The sequence below is a fragment of the Arachis stenosperma genome, chromosome 9, assembly GCF_014773155.1.
Source record: "Arachis stenosperma cultivar V10309 chromosome 9, arast.V10309.gnm1.PFL2, whole genome shotgun sequence".
NCBI classification, from domain to species: Eukaryota; Viridiplantae; Streptophyta; class Magnoliopsida; order Fabales; family Fabaceae; genus Arachis; species Arachis stenosperma.
Window position 1 is genome coordinate 113506769 of NC_080385.1, and position 11812 is coordinate 113518580.

The 11812-nt window shown below is 36.8% G+C and overlaps 1 long non-coding RNA gene across 2 annotated transcripts; it reads left to right on the plus strand.

Annotated features, from left to right (window-relative positions):
• Nucleotides 1-1918: 1918 nt before the first annotated feature.
• LOC130947980 (uncharacterized) lies at nt 1919-5841 on the plus strand. 2 transcript variants are annotated; one of them, XR_009072888.1, is made up of 4 exons: nt 1919-2695; nt 2767-2927; nt 3035-3150; nt 5513-5841. It is a non-coding gene; the product is annotated as an uncharacterized LOC130947980 (long non-coding RNA). The 2 variants fall into 2 exon arrangements; XR_009072887.1 differs by having other exon boundaries at nt 2767-2923.
• Nucleotides 5842-11812: the final 5971 nt, after the last annotated feature.

Below are 11812 nucleotides of genomic sequence, written 5' to 3' on the forward strand. Positions count from 1 at the left end.
CTTGATTGAGATTGAAACCATTGTTCGATTTTGACAAAGTTGATTTAAATTTGGCATGCGCTATTTTAGATGAAGTTTCAAATGGCTTCGTTGTTTAATGGAAACCTGTCCATTTGTAATGCACCGCTTATTGCCTTTACCAAATTGTAAGCAAATTTTATCTCGGAAATTCTTTTCTAAAAAGAGTTTAATTTTCTCTTTCGTCCTTACTATGAATGTTATACACGCTTGTTGGAGTATGGACTTTGGGAATTTTTGAACAAGCATTTGATTTCTCTTCCGAGTTTTATGATTGCCTTTGGTTAAGTTGTGCACCTAATTATCTTTCTAAAATATTTGAGGAGATATTTTAGCCTTTAGCCAAACTTGTGTGCACCTTGTTTTTAAAATTCTGCATGATCTGTTTCAACATAAAATTGTATTACAGCAAAGCCACGTTATTGCTTTTGTTATTCTCTTGGAGAATGTTTGTTACTTAACCTTTCTTCTAAATTGCGAAATGATTTTTCCGCAAGTTTACAATTCTTTTATGAACAATGTATTCGGAAGTATTTTTAATCATGCTCTTGAGTTCTGTGAGCTTTATCTTGGGTTTGAAATATTTTCTTCTGTAAACATCATGCTTCCTCGACTTATCTTGAGTTTGTTTCAAACTGATGCGCTGGTTTTCTTCTTATTGATCCTATTGGATTTCTTTGATTCAAGGGTCATCTTTGAGGCTGTCAATTGAATTGTGACTAGCAAACTTCATTGCTTGAGTATCCTTGGTCATCTGGGATTGGATACATCCTCTCAAATCTATTATTGCTATCCTTGACATTCGACTCTCCTTTCTAAATCTTGTATCCTTCTGAGTAGACTCGAGAATTGTTTTGATATCACGTGCGACTTGTAGACGTAGTAACGCGATGCGTTAGTTCTTTAAGACGGGATATGTGTATATGGAAAGTGAAGCGGTAGGTGCGTAACGTTATGATGAGTTGTGGGTGTTTTGTCCCTTGCAAACGAGTTTGCGGGTGTTAGGCTCATGATCGGCTATGAAGTTGTAAAGTGCTTGATGGAGTTGGAGAGTTGAAGCTTTGAGGTTGAGATGAGATTAGTGTGCGGATGTTGAGCACATCGTTGTAACCTCATCTTGTTTTATAACCTTCAATGCCTTGCTTTACTACCACATGCTTGAACCAAGACATCTTTTGCATTTGAGTCTATCTTGTAATGTTTGCTTTGCAACCATATTCCTACCTTTGTATCTTTATGCATACGACCATCCAAGTATTTGAAAATCGTATATAAGTCTATATGTTGAGATATTTTTACTTATTCCTGAAATGTATTCAAGGGTGAACTGTTATGAAACTTCTTTCGTTTTATACCAATTTTCGAGGGCGAAAATTTTTATAAGGTGGGTAGAATGTAAGACCCAAAACCTTTGGAAAAAGGGCTATCATTAGCTGATTTCAAATTCAGTATTTCTGTAGCTTTAATTTCAAAAATGATCTTATTAAAGATAATTAAGGCAAGTTTTGATTTATTGAATTTGAGGCGAGTTATGATTACTATCCAATTTTATAATTATTGGATTATTTCCTATATTTAAATTATAAAGTTGATAGTTATGAAATAATAAGGATTTTATATGATATGGACTAAATAATCAATATTTTAATATATTGATATTGCTATTTTGGAAAATAGAGAAATTTATTATATTATTTCTAACTTTTAGATTTGGGCATTTTATTGAAAATAATTTGTAAAATTGATGAGCCAATAGTATTTTTATACATTATTATTGTTGGACTAGAATTTATTTCTAATTACTATATTATTCCCAATTTCATTTGAAATTACCAAAATGCCCCTAACCCTAATTTCATTCAAAAAAACCTAACCCTAAAACCCTGACCCAGTACCCGTTTTCCCTTCCTGAACCAGCAGCAGCAGCTGCTGCCCTCTAACCAAAACAGTAAACACACACACGACCGTAGCCTTCCCCAATTCAACCAGCAGCAACAGCTGCGAAAATGAAAGGAAGAAAGAAATAGAGAGGGAAGGGAGAAACAGATGCGTGGAGGAGAAGAAGGGGAGGAGGGGAGGAAAGAGATTGCGCCGCGCGCTGGGCTTCTCCGCCATCGCGCCCCGCCGTGACCCACACCTCGTCGCCATTCGCGCCGCCGACTAGCTTGCCGCCGCCTCTGTTCGTCACACCATCACTCCTAGCCGCACCGTCGCCGAGGAGTCGTCGCTGTCGATGGAGCCTAGAGGAGACAAACTGTGCGACAGTGAGGGAGGAGAACGCGGGCCAGTGACGCGAGGAGCACGACCCGTTGCGCCGCCATGTGCTAACGCCGTCGTCCTCACCGTGCCGCCATCACCCTTGCCACCGAGACAGTCACCGTTATTTATGGTAGAGCAGAGAGGGGGAGCTCGGGAACAGAGCAGATGCGAGAGATTTGGGGCTGAGCTGGGAGTCCCGCCACCGCGCCCGGCCGTGCTTGCGTCGCCGGCGCCGCCTCCGTTGGAACCGTCGTGCTGCGCAAAGCTAACTCTTCCTCCACCATTAGAACCATTATTGATTCGGTGAGCCTTTCCCTGTTTTTGGTTCTGTTACAGCCATTCCTGGAGGAGAAATCAGTCGTGCCGCCGTGCCTGGCCGTCGGAAAACACCACTATCGTCACTGGAAAAACACTGCCGGTAAGGTCTTGTTAATGGATTCTGTTTCTTTTGAATTTCAAGAATACCATAGTCACGGCTTGTTGCTGCAGTAGTCATCTGAGTCGCTTGGAGGGAGGAAGAGCCATTGGGTGTTGCCGCACCTTGCCTCTACCGCCAAAAATGGTCGTTGAGTCCTCGGTATCGGGTCATGTATCCATGCTTGCTTTTCGTGATCAGAGTTCGCAGCTGCCTTGCTTTGTCATTTCAGTAAGTATGTATGTTTTGGAAGCCCTACGTTAGTGTCCCGTACTGTATTAAAGCCTTTACGGTATAAATGTTCTTAGAGTATAGTAACTGAGGTTGCTTGTTGTAATTTAGAGCTGTTTATGCTGCTGCGAAAATGTGTGGGGCTGTGCTTAGGAACTGCCGTTGGTTTTGAGTCGAGGCGAATAGATTTCTGAGAGGCGTTTGGAGTATAGTTTCAATTTGTCGAGGTAGGGGCGCTTTTCAAAAATTATGTTTTATGTATTGGAATTATTACATATGGATACTGATGTGAGATATTGTGTATTTAGTGATTGTATCTGCCTTATGTATTATTTGATTGACTCGAATGATTATGGATGTTGGTTTGCCTGAATTGTTGTGCGGCTTTGTGAATTATAATGTTTGAAGTTGATTCTTTAAAAGATTTGAAATCTGAGTTTAAACCGTCGAGGATTGGTTTGAATTGAGTCAATTATTTCAATGATGTGAAAAGTCGAATGCACTTTTGAATTCAGCCTGGTTTATTTTAATTGATCTGGTTTTGGACAAATGATTTGTTATTGAACCGTTTCTTTAAAGCTTTGGAAAATGAGTTATATCGATTGATATTGAGTTGATTTTGAAATGATATCCTTGAGATACGCCACTGAGGCGATTGTTGATTTAGCTTGCTTTAAATTGATTCTGGTTTTGAGCTGTTGAAAAGGAATGAGAAACGGTTTAGTTGGGACCCGAACCGGGTGGCAAAAGTCCAAGTTTTAGGGGAGGTGCTGCCGAAATTTCTGCAAAATCCTAGTCTTGTTTGAAAAGTTATTTAAAAAGGGTTGGATTTGAGAAATTGTATTATTTGATTTATTAAGAGGATATTTATGTTTTCAAGCTTAATTTATTTAATGAACCTTATACGTTGAGTTCGGCTTATTTAGAACTGAACTATTTTTACCGTTTGAATCATTGAAGGAAAGAATGATGCTCTAATATTGATTTTAATATAAAAAGGAGTTTTTAGTGATTTCAAAGGAATCTAGACTTTTGATTGATTAATCAAGTTTGAGGCATTTTGGAAGAGTTAGAAAAATGGGTTCTAAAAAGATACCTGAAAGTGGTTTGATTCAAATGAACTGGTTCCGTTTCAAATGAGTTGATTTTTGGATCGGGTTGGAACTTGTGATTTTGTATGGCCGGTTTTATAGTAAATTCAGTTTTATTTACTTGAACCGAAAAATCTATGATTTTAAGAGTTTCAATGAATTTTAAGGAATTGATATAGGTTGACCTTCCCTAAAAACCTGGGACTCTGTCGAGAAACTTTTGTTATAAAATCCCATTGTTGGATGGGTAATTTTGAATGCTTTGAAATAAATCCTTAACTTGCCATGGTTTTGGAAGTTTTGGAAAGAGAATGCCGAGAGTGGCTCTGTTTTAAAAAGGAAACTCACTTTGAGTAAATTTGGCTTATGAGCCTGAGATGATTTGAGAAATGAGATTTCTAAAAGCCAAGGCTAAAAAGAGTCGAAACTTGATTTCAAAGTGAAACAATTTGAGAAAAAGTGATTTATGGCTTAAATGCCGATTTTACGAATTGATGATGTTGAATGTGGAAGTGCTGTTTTGAACCGTGAGCCGGAATGGCTGTGTATGCTATGAATATTGGCTGGTTCTGGACTGAACCGTGAGTCGGATGGCTGAGATGGATGTTGATCCATGGATAAGAACGAATGCATGTATATGCTGAATTGTTGATAATTGTGATTTGCACTTCCACTATCAGAGGCACGAGATCCCTGGGAGAAAGCAGTGGCTAGCCACCACGTGCTCCAGATGGAGGCTCGGGACTCTGCTGACCCTATGTCGTAAGTGTGGCCGGGCACTGTGAAAGTCCCAGATGAGCTCGCCCCCGAAATATTCACCAGTGAGGGTGATGGATATGGATCATGTTTATGATCAAGTTTATGATGAGTATAACTCGAGTTGGGGATGCACGACAGAGGGACAGTCCAATGGTTAGCTACCAGGACTTGTCGGGTTGGCTCTATAACCGACAGATGATATCATCAGCCATTAGGGACAGGCATGCATCATATGCATCTATGTGACATTGTTTGGGTATGCATATTGTACTTGGTTTGCCTATGTGATTAACTGTTAATTGTTCTACTTGCAATAACTGTTTGTTTGTGTTTGCATCTTCCTACTTATATTTGCATTTGGAACTCTGTTGGATTGTGGTGGATTGGTTGTGGTTGAATTGCTTGGGCCTAGGGCCGTGGTTGAATGAGATGGACCGATGGTTGATTTCGGTTTTGTGGTTCTGGTCTGGAATAAGATATGAAAGGTTATTTTGGTTCAGTATAGATAAACCTTTTTGAAATACTTTGATGTTTTGAGAATTGAACGGTTTCTCTTTCAGAAAAGATTTCTGACTTTACTTTTATTGTAAACTGTTGTCTTTGAAAAGAGGCATAAGATGGTTATTAATCACTGGTACGGCTTATCTTCATGTATCCTATTACAGTAATTCCCAAAAACCCTCTACTGAGAACCCTTTCGAGGATGATGTTCTCACCCCCTACATTTTTCCCCTTTCAGGATTTGGGCACAGAAGTTATGAAGAGTTTAATTATTGGTTATTGAGATGCTCTGTATTGCTTTAGATTATTATTTTTGTACCCTCGCCCTTATCTTGATATATTATGTGAGAGGGATAGGAATTGTACTGGATAATATTTGTAATATTATTTATATATATGTATGTATATATATATGGATGTACTCTTTATATTTTTTTGTAAGTTGTATGGTATGTATGGACGTACGTTGTATGGTGAAAGTATTTTTGGGAATGGTATTGCGGTTTAAAGTTTTTAAACAGGCTCATATTTTAGTATTAAATAGTATAAGTGTCGTCGTAATGTCCGAGCTATCAGAGTTGCACAGCTGGAAGCGTGAGCTTTGGTAGTTAGGGTGTTACACATGTTATGAATATATGTGTGTGTGTGTGTAAAAGCCACATTTGATTTTTTTTTCCTTGGTTCCTTTGGCTTCGGCCAAGTATTCTTTTCTTTTTTTTTTAAAACTTTAATAATAATAATAATAATAATAATAATAATAATAATAATTATTATTATTATTATTATTATTATTATTATTATTAATTAATAATAATAATAATAATAATAATAATAATAATAATAGTAATAATAACAATAACAATAAAAATTAATTTAATTTTTGTTTTATCAAATTATTTTCTGTTAAATAATTCAAATTTAATAGAATAAGTAATAATTAGATTAAACTTCAATAATATATTAGTTCATAAATGGCTAATTATTTAATTTTAAAAAATTTGGGGTCTTATATCCTACTCCACTTATAAAAATTTTTATCCTCGAAAAATGATACATTAAAATAAGTTCAAAATTTTTATCGAGAGATTATATCATTTATGTAGAGGAACACAAAGTTAAGGGTTGTAATCTGAGCAGCAAGCATATAAGTTTCAGGATGTGAAGCAGAAGGACCAATCGCATAATTAGCTTGCTACGAATCGTAACTCTTAAGGTTTCAAATCGTTTAAGAATTAAGGATTATGAGTTGAATCAGAACAAATTCAATGTTAGATTGAAAGGTCAAAATTTATGAAGAGGTGTACAAATAATAATAAAGATGGATAATCAAATCTGGGTTAAAAAAGAATTGAAATAGGGGGCGGAAGAGAAGAAAATTAAATGAATAATCAGTATGCCTATCACGTGGCATGGTAAGAGTATATGTTTTGGTGCAAACTAATAAAAAAAAGAACATCTAACGTATTCAAGTACTTAAGAATCATTATTAATATAAACCAAGTTCAAAGCCAAATCAAAGAACATATGGATCATAAAGAGGAATATGAGCAATATCAAGGATGAATATATCAAGTGAATAGTGGGAATTTTAATCGAGCAGAGATATGCAAGAGCGATAAAGAATGGTTGAAATAGAGTCAAATTATATACCAAAAGGAAAATCTAAAGCAAGAAACTCCAATGCAAATGATAAAAGAGGTAAATAGAGCACCGAGTTACACAGCAAAACAAAGATCATACTTTGAAATCGCGTAAACCCTCAAAAGTAACCTCTAATGTCTCCAAAACCTCGTGATTCACATTACTTATTACTCTATTTTGTCTACGATAATCTATTAGTGTTTTCGTATACCAAAATCATCAGTATTAAGTTGGTTAGACCCAATACTATGAGAAATTCAATGGGCGACTAACAACATTAATTAATAGACAGTCATGCATCTAAAACTCAAACTCTTGTCATTAAGACAAGTCCTATTGCATGACAGACACTCAGAGTATGCAATAAAGCATGATCAGTTCATTCCCAAGGCTCTAACAAGAACGAACTGCTCTGATATCATAATGTAACACCCTAACATTTAGCACCTCATGATCGTACTAAAAGTCCGAGCGCTACTTATCTATATTCCTTTAATTATATACTATTTTTATTTAATATTGAGCCTTTGCAAATACAAACTAAAATCTTTAATTAAGAAAACGAAGATTCTTTATTTTAAACCACTTAACCACAAAGGTAGATATATATTCATACATCATCATATACATAGACTTATGTCAAAGAATCTCAATTACAAATCCTACCCCTCTAAAAAGCTAAAATAATAAACGACGAGGGAAAATAACTTCTAATAACTCAACTCGTGAATATAATCTGCTATGCTCCTATAGCTCTGCACTAAACTTTCGCACCTGTAGCTGAAAGAGGTGGAAATAGGGGGTAAGAACTGGGGAGTTCTTAGAAGGGTCAGGGTTAGAAGTTAACTTTATTTTAATACCATAGCCGATAACAACAGGCAATAGAATACATTTAGACTTAACAAATAAAGGACACAGAAATCAAGCAATCATATAGCACACCCACAATCACAGGAAAGACACTAACAAACAAATATGCACAAATAAGTATGATGCATGTCTATCCCTAGTGCAGGTAATGAGCTCATCTATCGATTCTGACCTGCACCTGACGTAACTCAGCAACCTTTGTCTGAGTTTGGTTTCCAGTGTCATAACCTCTAAAAGTAACCTCTGTCTTACAGGTGCGACTCTCTAGAGCCGATGTATGCAAACATAACCTTTGTAAGCAACCTCTGTCTAATAGGTGAGGCTCTCTCTTGCCAATGTATGTATTGATAACCTCTTTAAGTAACCTCTATCTTACAGGTGCAACCGTCCCCTGGATTGGCCGATGTATCTCTGGAAAGCAAATCTTGGGGGACTTACCACCATACCTCTGCTCGTTTCCAACAGGGAAACAATCATTGATGGGTGGAAAAACGATTCCACACAAAACTCACCGGCAAGAGTACCAGGTCGCATCAAGTAGTAAATACTCACATGAGTGAGGTCGATCCTACAGGGATTAATGGATTGACAAATTTTGGTTAGATGGTTGATTTAGTTAAGCAAACAGTTGATGATTTGAGTGAATTGTAATTAACAGAAGCTAAATTGCATGAAAGTAAAGGGAGAAGGAGAATCGGCAGTAAATTAAAGAGCATGAGAAGTAAAAGAGCTGAATCTTAAAGTGCAAGTAATGTAAATGACTGAAACTTAGATTAAAAGAAATGTAAATGGCTGAAGCTTAAAGTGCAAGAAATGTAAACTATTGAATCTAAATTACTGTGAAACTTACATTGCTGAAAGATTAAAGGGATTTGGGGAGTTGGGATTTAAAATAAAGCAAGAAGATGTAAAGAGCAATCAAGCAGAGAAGTACAAGATGAAGTAAGTGCAGCAGATCTAAACAGAAATGAAAAATTGCTTGAAAAACATGACAGAAAGAAACTTAGCTTAATTGTGAAATCTAAAAGTGAAATTGAAGATCTCAGGAGATCAATGAGACTAATAGCTAGATCTAGATCTCAATTCCTTCCTTGATCAAACAGAAAATGAATTTCAGAAGAAATATAGATGAAAGCAGTGAATAAAACTCAAATCCAATTCCTCAATGATCAGAATTGTGCAGAAGAGGACAAAGATAAATTTCAGGTCAAGTATTGAAACAAAATTCCTTTAATCTTAATCCAAAATACAAAACAGAAAGTAAAAGTTGCAGAAGAAAGAACAATGAAAAAGAAAACTCCGATCTCAATCCCAATTTGCTAAATTTAAGTGAAAACTAAAATGAGATAAAAGTAAAACTAAAAATGAAAAGAAGGTCCTCTCTAAATCAAACTAACTCCTATTTATACCCTTTCTAATTTTTGACTTTCAAACTTTGGAGTGGGCTTTTCAAATTGGTGAAGAATTGGATCCAAGGTGGCATTTAATTGAAATTGGACTCATGGGATACCTTCCAGGGGAGCGCTCAGTTAAAAGAGAAAGCGCAGTGCTCCTTTTGCCTTGTGTGCTTCCAATTTGTCTCGTGCCTAAGCCCATTGGATGTAGCAAAGTAGCGCTAAGTCAACTAACACAACGCAGCGCCTTTGCTTTGGAGTGGGCTCCCACTTCGAGCCTTGCTTCTCTCATTTTGGAGCCAATTTTCCTTGTGCCAAGCAATGCAAAGTAGCACTCAGTGAGGGAACTTCACGCAGTCCCCCTTTGATGTAGAGAGAGCTCCCTTGTTCGAGCCTTGGTGAAGCCAATTTGGTGCAAATTTCCTTTGGTAGAGTGGCGCTCAATGAAGGAATTGAACGCAACACCATTTCTTTCATGCGCTAGGTGCATGGTTTGAATCCTGGCCATTTCATTTTGGCCAATTTCCTTGGTTGTAGTGCTTCTTCTATGCCCTTATATGATTGGTTTCGAAACTTGGTGGCTTCACTACTTGATGTTGCGCCTCGTTTTTCTTTGCTGAGCCCCACAATAAAGTTAACTAAGTTAACTGAGCGCTATGAGTTTTGCCTTGGGAATATTGGTTCCTTTGAGCGCTCAGTTTGATTAACCAACGCAGCGCCATACCCTTTGTTCCCTTGGCTTTGGTACGCCCCTCTCTAGCACTCAAATAGAGAGCACTACGCTCAATTAGTAATTGCTATGCCTTGCTTTGGTTGCTGCGCCACACTTTTGTTTCCTTAGGCCACGCTTTCCTTGTTTCTTTCTTTTCTTCACCTACAAGTAATTTAAACAACCAATCAAAGCATCACCAAATTCACAAGGTTTATAAATCATTCAAAAACCAACTAATTCTAGCTTAAACCTCATGATATAGTGTCAAATAAAGGATGATTGATTGATTCAACAAAACCATGCAAATCCACTCCAAATTACTTACTTACAATGCAAGAAAGTGCATAAAACCTACTGAAACAAGTGAAAAATTCTTGAAAAGCTAGCATAAGATGACTTGTCATCACAACACCAAACTTAAACCTTGCTTGTCCCCAAGCAAGCACTAAACACAAGAGAAAATGAAATGAAACAGAGAAGTATGCATGTCCTTATTTAGCAGATAATTGAACTTGGTTCATGGGGTTTTATGCAAACAAATGTAGCTCATTTATTCTTTGCTGATAATTAAGAAATGTTTCCTCAAAGGTTCACTAGACTCGCTGCTATAATGCCTTACTTTTGCTTGATCCCTTGCTAGCTTTTTCTTTCTTTATTTTGCTTTAGAAAGCTTATTTCTTAATGGAAGCTTGGTGGCAAATGTTGCAGCAGCCTTTTGGCTCAATTTTGCTCAACATTCCTTCACCATAGACACATGACTCACAATTTCTTCCTAGGAACATTGATGCCCAACATCTCTTTGGATCACTAAATGCTTTGTAGCTAGGTTGCTCTTGATAGTGGACTTTCGGTTGGCAATCCCAGATCAGTTGATCTAAGTGGCCAAGTTTCAAAATACTCCTCATAACCTACTTGTCCAAGCATATCCCAGTACAAAAACACCACAGGCATATGTCCTAGGGTCCAAGCTATTGGTGTCTAGCCTTATTATTTGTTTCTTTGCCAATTCTTGGCTTTTATTTTTCTTTTTTTCTTTTTGTTTTGCTTCATTCTCAAGGGAATTTCATTAATAAAAGGCTTTATTGCAGCAACCTAATTCACACTTCAAAGAACATTTTATTATGCAGCTTTTGTTTTTGAGCTAATCATTAGATCAAACAAGTACCACCACTAAATTCTCATTCTAATTTTTACAACATTGGATAGTCACTTTCTTGTTTCAAACATTTTTCTTTTATTTATGCAGAAGGGAAACAAAACAAACTTCAAGTGAATGAGTTATGACAATCACAATATGCAGGCTAGCATTCTTAGCAAACATCTCCACTTGCACTTAATTGAACACTTCAGCAAGACATATAGAAAAAAATACTTCACAGCAACAAGGATTAAGTGTCAATACAACTTGTTGGGAATGTCTCTCAGTCTTCCCTTCTGTCATCATTATTTCTATCTGTTGCTCTTCCTTTGGATGATGATGCGGAACGTCTTTCACAGATTGAATATTTTCCTCCATAATCCTTAAAAGTTGCTTGTTTCTCAAGCCCTTAGGCAACTGGTTAGTATGCACGAATTATTTGTGGGCTTTTGAACTTACTTTGGTGTGTGAACACCAAAATTCGTCCCTTGCCAATGTTTTTTATGCATTATGTCAACCATATGTGAAGCCTTTTGTCTTTGCTGAAGGTTATAAAACTAAAAACTAGAAGACAGACAATGGTAAAATGGTTTATCTGATTGTTTGGAGCTAGCAACCCTTTATGCAGAAGGTCAGAATGTGTTTTTAAATGAGATTTTTGGTGGAACACCAAACTTAGCATCCTTCACTCTTCCTTAAATTCTCTTGGTGTGCAACACCAAACTTAACTCTTTGCAAAGAAAACTACCTCAGGTTGGGTTGCCTCCCAACAAGCGCTTCTTT